Source organism: Neocloeon triangulifer, unplaced genomic scaffold (genome assembly GCF_031216515.1).
Source record: "Neocloeon triangulifer isolate White Clay Creek 2 clone unplaced genomic scaffold, ASM3121651v1 ptg000022l, whole genome shotgun sequence".
In the NCBI taxonomy this organism is placed as follows: domain Eukaryota; kingdom Metazoa; phylum Arthropoda; class Insecta; order Ephemeroptera; family Baetidae; genus Neocloeon; species Neocloeon triangulifer.
Window position 1 is genome coordinate 489,589 of NW_026775562.1, and position 16,031 is coordinate 505,619.

Consider the following 16,031-nt stretch of genomic DNA (forward strand, 5'->3'; position numbering starts at 1 on the left):
TTTTGGAAGGTGAATTTGGGAGCAGGCAAAAGTGTGTTGATTCGGATTGCGTGCAACCCTCTCGCGGCCAACGCGCGGCACCCTATTTTTTATTTCAAAGATAATGTACTAGTTTATCGGTGTAGTATATTATTGCGGCAGCCGATCGAGAGATACCGGCGAGTGAGCTTTGAATTCTTTATGAAATGGTGACTGTTCTTTTTACAAATGAAAAAAAAATATTTTGAATTCAAATTATTCTATGAAAATGTTAAAAAGTAAAAATCCTTTTGATTTGAAATGTATTTTAAGGGGCGATACTGGCCCGGGTTTTCAATTCGGATTGCAGGATCGCCCTCATAGATGAAGTTTAAAATTAAGTTAAATTGAAACTAGTTTAAAATTTTTGGAGAAAATGTATTTTGTTGAAAACTTCTACGACCAGTACTTCTTCTCAATTTTAGCAAATTATGCAGGGGCTTCAATTTTGACGAATTTTTAAACATATATTTTTCATTATTGTAGAAATATTTTCACCAAATGAATTAAAATACCTGCCGAATTTTTACCACGGTTGGGAGGAACTTCAGCATATTTTTGCAAAGAGCAATTAACAAAACTTTAAAACCTGGCAGTGCGCGGAGAACGGGCTTTGCGGCCATAAATATATAAAAAGTTGCCGGCGACGGACATTCCGCTAGAAATTATTAAAATTACCTTCTCCGCAGCGAGAGTTCGGTCGGTGGTGATATGGTCCTCAGAGCGGAACGACCGAGAATAATTTTTTCCGCGACGGCCGCGAGCGACTTCTTGGTCTTGGGCCGCGCTCCAAGGGTTTGGCGCATTGCAGAGCCGCTGGAAATTAACTGGTGCCGGTGGCGACCCCAACCAACTAGCGCTGGCGCTGCCGAGGGGTGACCTCATACCTGTCTCTCTCTCTCTCTCTCTTTCTTCCACCCCTATTAGAATATATAAAAGTCACTGTTCCCCTTTTTATCGGATGTGGGGCGAACGAACGAACGGCCAGAAAGATCCCCGGCCATATTTTCACGTGCAATAAAGCAAATTATACACTCACCGGCTGTTTCCTACTTGCCTTTCCTCCTCTCTGGAACAGATGATGAATTTTATTACAATGGAAAATTGGACGGCGTAACAACTTGGAGTCGAAAGGTCAACCAAATCTGGACAATCAAGGATAATTTATAATTAGAAAATGCAGGCAATTTTATTTATATTCTAATTATTCATAAATTTGTGGTGATTTGAACTAAAGTAGGAGTCACTATGTGACCTTAAAACTTTATTAGAAAATAGAAAAAGCACAAATTTCAAAATTAAATAAATTTTTTCAATCAGAAAAATGCTTCAGTAAATTCTCTAGCTCCATTTTATCATTTAAAATAAAACAATTTGTAAATTTTTATATCTATTAAAATTAAGAAAAACAAACTTGAAAGTTTTTGCTTTTACTTAATGGAGTTTGATTTGTTTAATAACAAATTTTTCATTGAGACGCTTTTCACAAGTTTTACAACAAAATTTCCTGAATGAAATGCTAACAAAATCCAAACTTGAGTGAAATGTGATGCTACAGCAGATCAAGCTAAAGGAAAAATTTTGATACCTGAGAATTTTTAGAATCTACAATGCTAATTAATTGATTTCACATTTGAACTATTTAAATCAATGGTTATAAAATTAGCATAGTTCAAAATTATTTGTTCGACATATTTTAAAACCAAAATATTTTGAATTTGGAGAGAGAATGAACTTCTTTCTGACATAATCTGTTAGGGACCAGTTTAAATTTAACTTATTAACATTTTGGCTGCAGAGAAATTTCAACTCTGGAAAAGCTGCCTGTTTTACTCCCCGCGCTAACCTGCCAAATTCGGTGTTAGAATTGGCGAGTCCCAAAAAGGCGTGGCGCCCCTTTTCAGCGCGGCTCGATCGGGCCAGGGGCACTTTGGCTCTTTCACTTTGCAGTCGAATCGATATTTCGTCGGCCGCGTGTGCGCCACCGAGTCCAAAAAGCGCGGAGGCGGCGTGCAGAGGAAGGAAAAGGTTTTGTATAATGCAGGTGAAAAGAGTGGGTGGGCGGGCGGGGGTGCTGGCAGGGCAGGGGGTGAATAAAAGCGGTGGTGAATATCGAGCGGCTGGCACAAAGCACACACACGAATAAATGGCCAAAGTGATTCATGCCCGAAACAACCTTCCTTCGTCGAAGTCTCTCCCTCTCGTCACATTAAAACAGGGACGCCCCCTCAAGCAAACAAAGTTTTCCAAAAATCCTCTGAAAATCAACCAAAGTAAAACACGCAGCGAAGATAACGGACTCCTGTGTAAAAATAGCGCAAAAAAGTTAATTTTACAAGTAAGATTTTAGAGATTTTTTTGGTTATTAAAAATTTATTATATAATTAATTTAATAAATATAATTTTTATTTTTTATTCAAGTTCTAATTTTTAGACATTATTGATTGCTATGTGTGCGAAGCAACTTTGTGTGTGTGCCATTATTATGACAGCGGGCTCGCCGTCTACATCTACACCCCCTGCTTGCCAAAGGGTATTCATATGTAATAATAATGCAATCAAAACTCCGAACCCCCCACTGATGTCAGTGGCATTTATAGCAAATTGACAAAAGGAATTTTCACGTCGTGGTGTTTTAAGCATCGATTTTCAGCTGAATAAGGTCAATTGTGAGAGAGGTGAATAAAATCAAACTATCCTTTTGCAAGAAAAAAGAATTAAATGAAATGAGATTTTCTGGTTTATTTGTGCAGTTTCATTGACAGAATAGATTTTGAAAACACTTAATTCATTTTCAATAAAATTTAATTATGATTTTGAGCTGCAACACACGAACAGGAAATTTTCCCCGGTTATCAAAAAGCAGCCCTAAGAGCTCCACGAATCAATTCATATTTAAAACATATGCAACCTGATCAACAGCAGCGTCCAGCAGGTTGCATTTTTCTTTCTTCTCAAGATATGGATCGTTTTTGTATCGCGGGTTATTTTGATCCAAAAGCTCCACTTCAATTGTTACAATCTTATAAATAAACGCAATTTAAAAATAATCGATTTTATGAAATAAAATAATGAAAGATCAGTTTCATTGAAAGGCCTCGAGAATGCATTTTTGCTATTAATCCAAAAAAACATGTAATTTTTCCAAATTTTAATTTTAATTTCATAACAATGTTTTGTTTGAAAGTGGAAAAAATTATTAAAAAAAAAAACGTAATCCAGAAGCAGATTGAAGATCGAATTGAAATTCAAATATTTTTGTTTTTAGAAATATTAAAATTATGAAAATGTTTTGAAGAAAGTGTTCTTTAGATTTAATATTGGAACACTCGCCCCGGCGAACAGGGGCCAGCTGCATAGGCGTCATGCTCCTTAATTTCATGACCTTTGCGATGCCCACAGAGGCGAGAAGGGGCGCTTTCTCCCCGAGCATGTTATTTCTACAAGTAAAAAGCTGGGGACGCCCCAGTCGTTTGTCTCCTTCGTCATTATTATTATTATTATTATTTGCACGGCAAAGTTCAGTGGCTGCTCATTCAACTAGGTTCCCGGACTTCCTTTCGTCGCCGTGCTGCAGGTGACATGCGCAAAATTAATTGCATTCTAAATATATACGTGTCGGCGGTTATCGCGTGTGCACCTAGCGAAGAGGGAAATAAAGATCGCTCCAAGAGTATTTTAAGGCGGAGGTCACCGGGACGGAAAATCACGAAGCAAGAGGCGATTTTCTGGAGCACTTGGCTGGAAAATGAAGTCAAGAGGTGCACTGAACCCGAGGAAACATTTAATTAAAAGGCCTCTTAATATTTGAGTAGTTTTTCACAAAGAAATAAGAAAAAGAGGAAAGTGAAAATATAACAATTATGAGTTGAACAAAAATGATAATAATTATTGAAATAATTTTTTAAAATATGTCTAATTTTTTTAATTGAAAAGAATTAAATTAATAACTTTATAAATACAATATTTTTCATGAAATCCACCTCGAGTGTTACCATTCAATTTTTATTTTATATAATTATTATTTGACTTCATGAGAAAATTGTGAATAAATCTTCTTTGTAATGTTTTATTTAATAAATGATTAATTTTTATATTAATAATTTTTGTCAACAACTGATCCAAGCGATTTTTAAAGTTCTTTTTACCGTCAACAAATTGACATTTTTTGATTACATTAAAGTTTTATTAATTTGCACGAGGTTGTAATAACGTAGGTGCTACATACAAATCCAATCTATCTAAAACAATGAATTTAATGGGAAGTGTTGTTAATAAAAATTACCAGGCGTTTCCTCTCGTGCTGTGGGCAAATAATTCATTTCAATATTTCATATTTCTCTCCCGCCTTTTCCATATCAACTTTTTAATTCGATTCAGCTCGTAAATAAATTAATTTTCTTTCCATTTTTCGACTGCTACCAAAACACTTTGAATCACTTCTATCTCTAGAACGCCACTGCCATTTTGGCTAATTAGCCAACGTGAGCGGTGTGACGAGATGCGTGGTGATTAATTACCTTTGCTCTAATGCGTTTCCGCGAAGGGCGCACTATGTTGTTACAAACATGAATTTGCCGAAAGATTCTGAATTAGGTTTTATAGCGAGAGAAAGAGATTGGGAAAAGCGGGCGAACGACCTCGCAGAGAATTAGTGAAGATTTTTATTTTTTACTACTGATGAGATTTTATTATTTTACTAATTTCGTCAAACAAAAAGCCAGAGGTGTTTCGAGTGCAATTAGTTTTACAGCTCATTGCCATTTATACAAATCTAATAAATAACTTTCAAGTTTTCTCCATCAAAACTTTAAATAACCTGAAAAATCTATTAAAAATTTTTTTTAAATTATCAAAAAATATGAGAAATATTATTAATTAGAATTTTTTATATAAAGCCCATCAAGGCACTGATTAGGAAAAAATTATTTAGTTTCAAATGATTTTCATTGAATTGATATACACATTATATTATTTGTAATTCAAAAAGTCGTAAAAGTTAAGATTTGGACTCTGAATTCTATTTGACATATTTCTTATTATGTTTTGTACCTTAAATTGTGATTTTGTGCAAGATTAATTAAAATTTTTATCTTTGCTCGCAACCGTTGGAGATGATCACGCGACGAACGCCCTGATTCCCTTTTGCTGACGAGAGCTGCAGATGTATAAATTTAATTTATATCTCTCACACGGGTCGCTGATTCGTGTTGACCTCTCTTTCCCGTGTGCCGCGCAAGAGAGGAGATGAGCGGAAAACTAGATAGATTATCTCTTGCTCGCGAAAACGGCACAGCAAGGCACTATACTTTTGCGGCTGCGGAGACATCATTACAACTCCCCAGGATCAGAGGGCAGTGTTTTTGCGCGCTTAACAAGGTATTGCCATAACACACTCGAGGATTGAGAGAGTGCAGACCAGTGAGTCACTGAAATGATTGTACTTGGAGATGTTGACATACACAACGCAACAATCTGTGATGATATATACGTGTGGTTTCTAATGAAATGGATGTAACAAAGAATTTTTGTAATTTCATTGGAAAAAAGGAATTACTTCAAGTCAGTCCATTCAAACTTAACCTTATTAAAATGTTAGCATGCAATGAATTTATTTAATTTTTCTTAATAAAAATTTAAAATACATTTTGTTTAATAAAAAAAAAAAGTTCTGTTTAAATTATTATTTATGTTCGTGGTTAAAAAATAAATAAAATTTGTATTTTAATAAAAAAAAATAAACTTTACAAAATTTATAATGTTAATTATAATGAAATTTTTAAATATTTGTATTGAAAATTTAAAGTTTTTAAATGTTTTAGCAAAAATTTTAAATCAAAAATAAATTTATATTTTAATTAAAATATATTAAGAGCAGATTTGAGTTCCAGAGTTTGAAAACAATAGAAAGTCTCATAAGTGAGATAATCTGACTGAGTGAGGTGCTTTTATTAGCGAATAACTTTAGGCAAAGGTTGGAATCTTTCTCACACAGTCCGCGATCAAATACAGCATAGAGAGGAAACGGCAGCGCCAGACTGGGAATAAAATTAATATTATATACATCCAAGAGGGAGCATTGCCTTTTTTTCTTTCAACTCAGCTCGCTACTTGCTTGACACGCGAAAATTCTCACACACACGCGCAAACGAAAAATATGTATGATTTCCGGATAATTTTTTCCCCACAAGTGAAATATTATTCCAAGAGAGACTTTTCGGAGAGAGATGCGTCAGAATGAATGGACGACGGGATTTAGTTTTATTATGCCGTGTCATCCGAAATAAAGTTGTGACACTCGGCGTGTTGGGTCGGCGATTTAAAAGGCGCGATAAGCTCATTATGCGTATAAAGTACCAGTTTGAGACACAAGCCCGGCTACTGGGCTTGGTGGACGTTTACGTCGCTCATATTTTCCACTTGGTTTGTAAATTCTAGAATATTGAATAACTGAAGGCGTAAATTCTGATATCTTATTGCGGCTGCGTAGATTAAAATTTTTATATAAAATTTATTGAATGTATTATAAATTGATGATAGAGAAAATAATTCAAAATATGATCGTCGATGTTATTTCCTGGCAAGTTTTGCTTTTCTTTTTTAAGGTGCTATCAAAAGTATTAATTTATTTTAAATATTCATCAGAAGAACTTGTGGAAGACATAGTAGATATTGATTTATTCGATAATATATTGAATGTATGGGCAGTTAGAGTAAGATTGCTATTGTTAAGTATTGGACACGATACTGTTTGAAAAAAATTATTTAAAAAAAAAACATTCACACATCCATCTGCAAGACGAATTAAACTTTCAAATTATTAGTAATGACTTTCAATTGACAAAATATTTATATTTAAAAATGTAATAAAATATAAAATTTATATTTATTTTATAAATTGTTGTTTTGTAAAGAATTTATTAAATTTAAAAAAAAACATGTAATTATTAACTATATTAAAAAGGGTTTTATATTAATAAAATAATTCTATATTTTATAAAAGAAATTAATAAATTTTTTATAATATTGTTAAACGCTGAAAAAAATTTATAAATCTTTTTTATTTAAGTTTATTGATGAACTCCTTCCACTCATAATTTTTATTATCCTTTGACGAGCAGTTTTTTAACCAACTTTTCGTTTTATTTGCTGATTTCCTGAAATTTTCATGAGATAGAGAAATTAAAATACAGGCTTTAACAGATTGGTCTTAATTTTTTTTTTTTTCAATTCATGCTTTCCAATTTGCATTCAATTCCAGGTGTTAATTCAAGCAGAAAATTACCGCACTGAGTGAGTTAAGAGAGAGGTGTACAAATTTAAGCGCGAGTACATTAAAAAGGATGTGCGCCGCGAGTGTAATTTCGATCGTGATCTCCATGCCAAGGAGGGAGAGAGCGCGCAAAAAGTCCACCGCTTTCCGCACCGCGATTTTTAGCGAAAAAATTTCATGTAATAATAAACTCATATTAAGTACGATTAAAAAGAAAAAGAAATAACTAGTCTATAGAGAGAGATGTGTAAAAAAAAAGAAGAATAATTTTTCAAAGGATGCGGCAGCCGGGCGCAGCAAAGTGGAAACCGGAAATTTCCTTTTCCGCGCGCGCAGAGCCGAAAATTAACTATTCCGAGCGTGCAGCTGAGTGTGTGGAATGGCGGCGGTCTCGCTGCCAACAACACAACAATTTCATATATAATAATAATTTACTGTGTAATCATCACGGCGGCGGCCGGGAGAAGAGAAAGAGAAGAGACTCCTCATTTTTATTATATTGTTTCTCTCTGGACAAAAAGAAAGAAAATTGTTGAGCTGCGGTTCAGGTTTCGTATCGTGGAATTACATTTTCAAGAAGAAGAAGAAGTTTGTTGTGCTCGGCGTATATATTGCTCGTTTTTTAATTTATTAAGACGTTTTGAAAGAACAAGACACGCCGACTGGACGAAATCTTGGAATTTTCAGATTCTCAATTCCTAGATGTAATTATTTTTTAGGGCAGAGGCCGAGCAGCACTAGATTATTATATATGATTTTAATTGGGATTCGACACTCCATTGTGCTGCTCCGACGGCGGAACTCGTCGGAAAATGGCTGGAATTTTTCCCACAGCGCGCACGTAAGTTCCGCAATTAAACCGAACCGCTGCGAAGAGTGCTAATTTTGGTGAGAAAATAAAAGATGGGGGCAAACGCGTAGGTGAGAAAGAGAGATATAAAAATTTGAAAGAAAAAGGAAGAAGCAAGCTAAGGAGAAATAAGTGGAAAGAAAAACCTAAAAAAACAGATGATAAATATACAAAAATCTGTACCAAAATGTACAGAAACAAAACGAAAATACAAAAATATTAATAATAAATTCAACTAAAAAGACCAAAGTTTTGCACTTTTTATTTAAGTTTAAAAAAAAATTAAAATGTGATAAAAAGTGCAAAACTTTGGTGTACAAAAATCATATCAAAAATAAACATGCTCAGATGGAAATAAAGTAAAAATAACAAAATCCGCTTAAATCGAAGGATTGAAAGAACAAAAGCTTCTCTCTCCTGCACAAACAAAATTCCAACCGTCAGCGAAAAGCTAGCCGGAGCAAATTGGCAAAATTGCGAGGCGACGCCGCCAGCTGACTGCAACAAAAACGTAGGTTGCGAAATAAAAAATGGTAACACTGCCAGGCACACAACGGTCGAATTTTCCAAGCACATTCGGAAGATCCACTTTTCTCGGCCAAAAAAATATTCGATAACAAAAAATCCTGCACACGTTTGGGGCAAAAGGGCCGGTCTCCTGGTATAGCACAAGAGAACCACGGGTCTGTCGGATAGAAGCCCGTGAATTCTTCCAGTGCCATTTCAGGCGAGAGCCGCGTTTGGTGAAAATCCGGGCGTTGAATTCTCCGGTGTGCACGTCACTCGATCCGCTGGCGTTGTGACTGACGAGAAACTCTTCTCCGACAGTTGGAGAGTGGCTCGTTCGGCCGGCAGGTCTTCTCCAGGTGGAAACAGGTGGGGGGAAGTTAATGTGCAAGAAGCCGCGAAGGAAGAATTATATACGGGAAAAAAATCGACTCTCCTGCGCGCTTGGTTTGGTTGGAGGGAAGTCGGGTAAAAAATTATACGTGCGAGTGAACGAGAGCTTGAGAGATACACCTCCAGCCATATAGTGGGGAAAAAGCAGGGACAGGAAGAAGCGGCAGAAGAGTTGAGGCGCGAGCGATGCAAAGATAGTTTGCTTCGTTGCCTTCTCTCCGCGAGAGTGAGAAAATGTTCGTTCGGCCGGGGATCTGCTTGGATGCACATGAGAACTGCTGCTTTTTCGTCGGGAAAATCATTATACGCCAGCCAGATTTTATATATGTTTTTTTTTCTCTTGTAATTCTCGTGATAATATGGTTTGTTTGTTATTCCACGCGAGGGGACTTTTTTAATTAATCGCACCGAGCACAATGGAGGAAAAGATTATTTATTTGTGAGCATGTGAGAGAAAAGTTATTTTTACGAATTGGGGAAAAGATGAGGTCACAGATTTGATGCAAAAATAATCGACGTGACTTTTGACGTCTCATTTGAATTGATGAAGAAATTATTTTCGAATTAAATACGAATGATGCATAATTAAAAATTGAACAGAAAGTTCAATGTTTATTTAAACTTTACTAAAAATTGATTTGTTATATTTCTTTTAAGAACTCTTTTATTTAGATAATTTATTTATTATTTTTCATAATATTCCTGACTAAAAAATAATTATAAATAAAATTTAGCACTATCAACACATTTGACTCCTTCTTAAGAAACCTTTGGTCTTGGATAGAAATTTAGTTGGTTAGTGGATATAAGTAAAAAAAATATATAAAATACATATAATAATATTCTAAATTAGACGTTTTGAAACCAATTAACCTGAAATTGGAATTGATTTAAATTTATTATTGAAATGCTATAAAAAATAATTATATTACAAAAAAGCAAATAAAAAAAAATAATTTTTTTTTAAAAGCCACTTAAATTATTACTATTATTTAATTTTTAAAAAATTTATATAATAAATAACAAACATGTAGATTATGCATATATGAAAAAATTAGCTGTTAAATTCATTCAAAAGTGACAAACAGCCAATAAATCTACGTCCTACGCCTATACTGATTTGGCTGGACCTATATTAATTAGATCAAAAAAATCTTTTCCTATACAATTTTCAATTAGTTATAGTCACCAATAAACTATATGGTCAGTATATAGCCTACTTGAATTTTTGAGGCTGTTTTTTGTCTCAATTTTTGTGTAGCAATCGTCGATGTACAATATAATTGATGAGAGACAATGAGAGCGCCAGAGACCTTGGATGAGCGAAAAGTGCACGCACGCGGGTCGGTGTCCGCGCAGAAAAGCGAAATGGATGGAAAGCAAGCGGCTTTTGCGTATAAAATCCGATCGAGGCATTGTTCCGAGGCATGGACCACAATAAATTGAATGGCAACGCTGAGAGGAGCGTTGCGAGGGGGACAGGAAGTAGTGGCCCTGCCAGCGGTGTGCGTGATGCGGACTACTATTTTTTCGCATTTGAGTGTTGCGGTCAAGCACGCAAAAATCAGCATTTTCTATTCCAAACGTTTACTATAAAGGTTTTTTATTGGATTTCAACAGAAACTTTTTGAAGAGAATATGAAAAATTTTAATCTTCACTGCAAATGTGCAAACTTAATTGGAAAAAATATTTCTTTGGTATAAATAATTATCAAAAAGTGCTCCACCATAACTATAAATAACAAATAATAATTGCTCTAAAATTTAAGAGCCGTGAAATCAATTTTAACCATTGAGTTTTTGTTATTTAGCCTTATTTCAAAGCTAACATTAAATTAAAAAATTCAATTTCCGAAAAAAGAAAAGGCATTTCTGCATTCACAGAATAAAAGTTCTAATTTGACGTTTAAAGTATTATCACAAAAAAGTGCTTTTGGTTTTCTCCGAAAAGTTCACTGTCAACTCTCAAATCGAGATTAAACACAAATTTAGTTTTATAAATCTAATCAATCAAAATTTTAAATAGTAAAATTTTGTAAAACACTACCAGAGATTAAAAAAACGGGGAAAATTATTACAAATAATTAAATTTTGCAGGTGATTTTAGAATTTTTTCAAGGAACTTTATAAAAAAAGTAAACAAATTATTAATAACTAATTACAGAAATTAATTTTCTGCCTACTAAATCAATTTTAAGATTGAAGAAATGCCAAAATTATTCTCATTGTTTAGGAATTTTAGGATTGATTTCCACTTCAAGAGTGTGAGGTGTATTTCATGAATGGAGAATAAAATTGCATTATTCATGAATTTTTCCCCAAACACTGGGAACTAATCGAAATAATTTATATTGCTTTCATCTTGATATATTTATAAGAAACCGATTTTCTTTACTGTTTACTAAAATACTTCCATAAAATGAATTATAATAATTGACTATATCATCCTTCATCAATAACATTCTATTTTAGTAGAAATGAATGATAACCGATTAAAGAACATAATTTATTTTGTTTAAAATCATCAAAGTGACACATTTTTTTAATATGAAAGATTATAATTTTCCCATTGCAGAATAAATGGGCCAAATAATCCAGAAAGAAGAATTAATTTAAAATAATTTAAATTAAAAGATAAGAAATAAAGATGAAAAATAATTATAATAAACGGCATAAATAAAACTTAATTTATTTATTTTAAACTTGCTTTGGTCTTATACTTATATGCAAGCACAACGTCTTACTCTGGTCTTACTAAGCAATGCAAATATTTGAAAAATTTCATCATCACCTAAAGAAATGTTTATCTATTAAATAAACTATATCATTTATTAGAATGAAGTGCAAATTATCATATAGTTTGTCTGAAATAGCAAGAAAAAACTAAAACATATATGTTATGTCATTTTATATTGTATTACATGACAGTGTTTAATAAATTTCTGATGATGATGAAATCCTGATCAAAATTTTAAATAGTAAAGTTTTGTTAAAGTGTACCAGAGATTAAAAAAACAGAGGAAAATTATTACAAATAATGAAAAATTTCAGCTGATTTTAGAAGTTTTCAAAGAAGTTTTATAAAATAATATAAAATTACTAATGGCACAATTTAATTCTCTGCCAACCAAATCAATTTTATGATTGAAGTAAATGCCAAAATTTGGTTTTGTGAAAGGAAAATCCACTTTACAGGCAATTAAGTCCTTAGTTAATAACATTCAAGAGACAGTTTATAAGAAGAAATCACCCTTATATGCCTTATTTTTGGATGTAAGTAAAGCTTTTGACTCAATAGATAGGGCGTTTATTTTTAAGAAGTTAATAGAAAGCAAGAAGCTAACGTTCACGGAGTTAAATTATTTAGCTCACAACTTAGACTTAAATTTCTTGAGAATAGTAGATGGAGTAACAGTATCAAAACTTATTACACAATCAAATGGGGTAAGACAGGGGGGATGCACGTCCCCATTTCTGTTCAATTACTCTTTAGCTGATATAAATAATATTCTACGAGATTTGCCAAACGTGAAAGCCATTTATTATGCAGATGATATTGTTTTAACCTCAGAAAAATTAAGTGACTTGAAAATTGCTTTAGCCAGAATGAAAGAATTTTTGTTAAAACGCAGTTTGAAACTTAACTTGGAAAAGTGCAAATTCATGAAATTCAGAAATAAGGGTCTAGGAAAATATGCATTAAGTGACCGCCTAGATTTAGGTGGAATTGAAATAGAGAGAGTTGCTGAGTTTACATATTTAGGAGTTACTTTTCAACCATCAGGAATCTCTTTTGGAAAGCACATTGAAAAAAGAACAAGAGCTGCATTGCTGGCCACTTATAATATACGAGAACTAAAACAATTATCCATTGAAACAGCACACAAGCTATTTGAACTAAAAATTTCCCCAATTGCGTCCTACGGCATTGAAGAAATATGGCCTTTCCTAACAAAGACTGATTTTGAAAATCTTGAAAAAGTCAAAACAAGATATTTAAAAAGAGTTTTAGGACTGTCCAAGTATATTAGATCTAGATTTGTGTATGAATTAGTTGACACTGATCTCTTTGTATCGGACTTACAGGTAAAATATTCTCTAACTGAAACTGAAGCATTCCAGAAATTTTGTATGTCTAAATATTTAAACAAACTTGAGATATGTGATGAGTTCTACGAGACAGAAACTATGAAGAATAAAAATTGGCAATGTGCAATGTTCAGTGATCGCCAAGTGTTTACGAGATTTGCCTGTCACGGGTACCACTATTTATTTTGTAAGAATAAAAATTTTCATTCTCAAGCGACAATAGATTGTGAATGCAAGCACTGCGGTAAGAAATGTTCACAATATCATATTCTTGAATGTAATGAACGTAAACTAAGCCTAAGAGAGGCTGCAAAAATCAAAATTAACTAATTTTGTACTTTGTAATAATTATCGAAACAAGCTTAATTGTAAAATTAATTTTAGGAATACAAATTAGCTTTAGACACCCGTTGTACACCTAGTTGTGTTCAATAAATACTCTATCTAAATGCCAAAATTATTCTCATTGTTTAAGATTGATTACCACTTCAAGAGGGTGATTTCATGAATGGAGAATAAATATAAATGCTGTAAGAAACCTTGATAACAGCACATGAATTTAGGTGGGGGGCATAAAGTTTAAAATTTGTCTCTAATTTTTATCTAAAACCTCAATAAATCGAAATTCGGGCAATTTTATATAAACTATTGTCCTGATTTAAAAATTTAAAATAATTTAAAACCGTTAATATAATTTTTATACCGTTTCGCGAGAGCGATTGATTTTTCTGGCCGGGTGAGTGCCGACTGCTGGCTGCCAACATGGCCAACTGTTCTGCTGTGGTGATTGCACCTTGCGCCGACGCCTGCACCTGGTCTTTAATGTTGGCGAGCGGCAGCAGGCGCACCATTATACACAGTATATTAAAACTTGTATATATTTTATTACGCATGCGAAGGCAGCTTGCGGCTCTCTCGAAAGAAGAATGAAAATAGGAAAACGCGTAATTTTCTATTAAACAAAAATAGAAGCACAAAAGCCTGCCGTTGGGGGTTGATTATTGAAATAATGGTCATATCTTGAGGGCAACATGTCCGTAAAATGACTAATAGCAATTTGTCTGTGATTGGAATTTTAATTTTAAATTACTTTCAAAATAACTTATTTTTTAATGAAAAATCGTGATAATTTTTCTTTAATATTTACAAAAATGGGATATTTAGCTTCAGAATAATTTGCCAGAAAATATCAGAACGGAGAGAAATATTTTTCATGTAACGTCAATAAACGGATGAGTCAGCGGAGCGTGACGAAAAATTCCAGCTCGGGTTTATATAGACGCCAAATTTTTTTTGCCAATATGAAGAGCCATTTCGGAAATACTCACAGAAATTTTGCCCTGGTTTACATATCAGTTGGAGACGTTCAGTGTCCGCGGCGGTGCTGATATGACAAGGGCCGCGGTCCGGTTTTCGAAAGCGAAACGCCAGCGCATCAAATAAGGACGAAATGTGCCACCTAGTCAGTGTCGGCGACTGCCGCGAGCTTCTACGTAACATACGTATTGTTGAAAAACAGACACCGCGAGTGAGCCGCGAGCAACGAACGAACCGGCGCGACCGACCGACAACTGCACTGCACACAATCGCTTCCATCAGCAGAGCCACCGGCCCGACACGTTAAAATAACACGCGGCTAAAACAAAACGACGTACGTGTGCAGCCAAAGAAAAGAGTTATAATGATGAACGTGTACTTTTCGTATGCCCGAAAAATAATCGCAACTGCTGTTGCTTGATTGACAATAATTGATTGAAGTAAAGAGAATGCTCCAAGTTGTGGTTGGAAATCGGTCTATTTTAAAGAATCCTTGATTCATTTGAAACAGGATTAACGCTCAAATCGCTTCTTTTATAATTTTATGAAAGCTTGCAAATCAATTTCATTGTGAAAAAATAATGAATATATAGCAAAGTATTTCTTTTTTTAATTCTAGCTATTTCAATAAATGTATAAATTCTGCATCAATGTTTCGAATTGAGGATAAGGAATTAATTAAAAGCCATTAAATAAAAATTGAAATTTGTGATACTTTAGTAAAATTAAAACAAGTGTTTAATTCAGGAATATAATTATTTGTTTGCTATTTATTACCAAATTATATCAAAATTTTTAAACTTTGCTGATTATTTTTACTAAATTAAAGATTAAAATTCCTTTAACATGGTTTTGCAAAAATATTTTACTTAAATAAATTTGAAATAGCTTGCGTTGTTTAACTTAAATTCCGCGGTGTTCAACACGTTATTTTTAGTTATAATAAAACTCTATTTATAAATATTTAAAAGAAAAAACAAAAAATTATTGAAATTAAGAATAACAATTTTTATGTCTAGAAATGTTGTATGTTTAAAATAATGAATTTATTTTATTTTATATTAACATATTTGCAAGAAGAAATGTTTAAATTTTGACTATATTTCCAGGACTATTTCTATATTTCCGTACTTTTATTAAAATAAAAGTCACTTTTATTTTTCCCATTTACTCAATTTTGAGTAGAATAGATAGTAAAAATAATAAAAATTTAATTTAATATCATGATTAGAATATTAAGTTCTAAATTAATTTGATTTGATTTGAAATTTGATTCTTTTGCATTACACTGTTGAAAAGCTCACCGAGTTCTCCGAATGGCAATTAATGTTGTCCGTCTCTCGTCCTCGGACACGCGTCGTCTCTTCGATATATTCCAAGCGAGGAATATAATTGCGCTTTACGAAGACGAGTGCAGTGCGAGCGCAGTGCATTTGCCTACTAATTGCCGGTCGCCGGCGTCGGCCGATAATGACTGCTCGGAAACAAAACTGAGGGCATTATCGCAGGCAGCCCTTCGCCGAGCGATAAACACGCATACAGTACACGTTGCTCGAATATGGAAAATTCTCACCTGCCCGGCGC